Here is a 3,727-nt window from a genome sequence, read left to right as displayed (position 1 = left end):
AAGAGAGAGAAATTGATGACCCTGTTGATGTAGCATCCTCTTCATCCAGCAACTAATTTTAGTTCAATACTTCAAACATTCTTGAGGCCCAGTGTTCTTTCAGCTGTGTGTGTTAATGGTGAGTACTCATACAACTATTCTGTTTTTTACTTTCAGTATAGTATTCAATAAATCACATGAGATAGTCAACACTTCATTACAAAACAGACTTTGTGTTAGATGATTTTGCCCCACTGTAGGCTAATGTAAGTGTTCTGGGCACAATTAAAGTAGGCTAGGCTAAGCTATGATGTTTAGTATGTTAGGTGTATTAAATGCATTTTTGACCTACATTTTCAAATTACAATGGGTTTATCAGGACATAACCCCATTGTAAGTCAAGAAGCATCTGTACATATATATAGTTACAAAACAAGGTTATCATCTATTTCTATTGTCTTGAACTTTGGAAACTAAAAAGAAGAATAAGCTTCCTACCTTCAGAAAACTTGATGGGACTATATTCCAGGAGACTTGAGCTTGATGGGGTATCCTGCCCCAAAATATGTGTGGATGTAAGGGTAACCATAACTCATTGTGAGATGAGAAAATATAAATAAATTGGGTTTTAGATATGCTAACATTTTTACTAACAAAGATTCCTGCCAAAGTGAGAAAAAAATATATAGAGGTAGGAATGACATGTGTTCTAGAAAGAGAAATATAAAAGTGTTTAAAAACCTGATTTGAAAGAAAGAGGAGACTGATAGTTGTATACTCAATAAAGATAAAGGATGCAATTCTAAGGTATTTCAATGAATGGAAAATGAGAGACATGCCTAATGCAGATGTCAGGTGACTGCAAGAATCAGTTTTACCTGGGAGCTGAGAGGTAGAGGTGGGGCACAAACAGAAATAACTTTGCCTCACCAATAAAAGGGAAAATAGTCCTGACCGGGACTTGAAGGTGTATGCATGGGAAGCCCTAGTAAGAACAGACCAAGTAATTCCAGAATATGGATAAAGGAAATTGTCTCAACCTGGTTGTGTACCTTAGAGAACAATTTATTAAGAATCTGAAGAATTAATTTATCAACATCAAATTTGTATTAAAAAACCTAATTATCCGTGATTTACATTTGAAAATAGATTTTATGCCCCCCAAGATCTTGATAAATTGTAGTTATGTATTTTTGCTCTGTATTTGACTTACTAAGCAAGAGATGGACTGAAGAACATTATCAGGGATACTACAAGAAATGCATAAGATGAAGGTCATATTCTCCAAATATTAGCATCACAATTACCTTTTCCAATCTCTAACCTTTACTACTATTCTCTTTGACGATGACAACAGAAAATAAGTCACCTGACTTTTGTTCCACTCTCACCCTTAAAATTTCCCGTAGCTCAGATATCCAACCTAAGATACTTCTTGGAGTCAAGTCATAGAGCTATTCTAGCACTATCTTAGGATCCTTGACCACAATACTTACATCTCTATGCTGACAGATTCCAGTCTCCTTCCCAACCTCAAACCATAATTCCTGTAAAGCTCTCCTATCATCCCCACTCCTAAGACGCTCTTACACTCCTAAGACGCTCTTATAACAGCATGCCCTAAGCCATAGCCTGGGTCTTCCTTTGTTTATTGGATATTTTGCTTGCACTCACTGGTTTCTATCTGGATATAAGAATTTCAAAGACTGTACAAAGACAGTTTAAAAAGTCCCTTGATATGGAGGGAGAAAAGGTATTGAAAAACTCACCAGTATATATTTTTAAAGAAAGCAACTTGGCTAATCAGATTATCATCACTATGATGCATACCTACATTTTAGTTTCTCACTGATCAGACTTAATATTTAGGAAATTTGTGAGAAGTAATTTTTTTTATCTTAGAAGACTAGACATCCAAGAAAGCCCTGTCATTCAGAAGTAGTTTTACTGATTGATTAGAATAAAACAGAATTCAGTGAAAAACTTGTTTTGTTCATAAAAGTAGTAGGATTGATATAAAATAAGAAAAACTAAGCCCTTTCATAATTTCAGGTTTAGCTTGAAGTTTTGTTTATTCAATTTCTAAATTTCATTCTTCTATCACAATCATATATTACCATTTGTGACATTATTTTACTATCTTGAGCAATTTGTTGCTATTTATTCCTTAACAGTAACTACCTACCCTCATCTTTTACTCTCCATTTCCAAATTCCTACAGATTATTCAACTGGAGTATTAGACTGGGCTAGGGGTCGCAGACCATTGTTAGTTGATACTTAATAATAAAATCAGAACATGTCAAATTACTCTGAAGACAGGTCCCCATGTACAGCTTTGAGAGGTAACAAAGGGCCAGATTAGTGATTGTGTGTAATGTTAAGATTTGGGAATGGTGTTTAGCTGGCAGTCATTATTGCATCTCACCTTTCCCCTTGGAAACGTGTCTGCTATGTTGCAATCACTAAGCAAATGCCAAATGCCTTCTGGGAAGGTCTGATACTGCCAAGAATTCCCTCACTCCCAAGCTGTCTTCCATTGTGCGGGAAAGTTTTATAATTTCTAGTCTCTAGCATGCTACACCTAAATCCTGGCCAACCAGCCCTAACAAATGTGTAGTTCAGGCAGTCCCTTAGATTGCTTGGGTAAATAAAAATGTCCAGGGAACAGAAGAGAATGACAGCACAGATACATATGCTTATGTGTGACTTTTGACACAACAGAGAGAAAAAAATGCCTTTAGAATTCTACTAATGTTGAAATCGGTAGTCATATTATGTCTTGATAAATAAGCATAAAAAGGAACTGTAGAAACCTTGTTCTATAGATACAGAGCAGTGAAACTGATACAAAATAAGAAAATAAGCCCTTTTGTAATTTGAGGTTCAGTTAAAACATTTGTTTATTCAATTTCTAGATTTCATTGTTCAATTAGAACCATGAATATATAACATTTATGAAATAATTTTGCTCTCCTAAACAAGTTGTTGCTATTCATTACTCAACAATAGCTATTTACCCTCATCTTTTAGTCTCCATTTCCAAATTCCAACAGATTATTCAGCTAGAGGATTAGACTGGGCCAGTAGTTGAAGATAAATAGGTGATAATTTACACAAGGAAATGGAATATATAATGTAAATATTTGACATTTTATTGGATTATAAAATGAGTTAGGTGTTAAGATTTATAAATATCACGGCTTTACTGATAACATGGTGAACTGGGGACTTGGTTATTGACATGGTTGGCTATCCGTGAATAAAAGGCAAACATTTGTACATGGGAACACAGGCAAATTGGTTGGCTTAGAATAAAACTGCAAATCTATATTTATAAGTGGAACAGAAAAAAATGGAGTCCAATCATATGTAAGAAAAAAGGAAAAGCAGCCAGGAATGGTGGCTCACGCCTGTAATCCCAGCACTTTGGGAGGCCAAGGTGGGAGGATTGTTTGAGCCTAGGAGTTCCAGATCAGCCTGGGCAATGTGGTGAGACTCTGCCTCTAAAAAAATGAAAAAAAAAAATTAACTGGGTGTGGTGGCAAATGCCCATAGTCCCAGCACTTTGGGAGGCCAAGGTGGGTGGATTGTTTGAGCCTAGGAGTTCCAGACCAGCCTGGGCAACATGGTGAAACCCTGTCTCTACCAAAAATACCAAAATTAGCCAGTTTCATAACACAGTCTCAAAATAAATAAATAGATAAAAAATTTTAAATACAATTTTAAAATTTAAAAAATCTCCATGG

This window comes from Colobus angolensis, unplaced genomic scaffold (genome assembly GCF_000951035.1).
Source record: "Colobus angolensis palliatus isolate OR3802 unplaced genomic scaffold, Cang.pa_1.0 Scaffold24, whole genome shotgun sequence".
In the NCBI taxonomy this organism is placed as follows: domain Eukaryota; kingdom Metazoa; phylum Chordata; class Mammalia; order Primates; family Cercopithecidae; genus Colobus; species Colobus angolensis.
Note: the sequence above shows the minus strand (reverse complement) of the source record.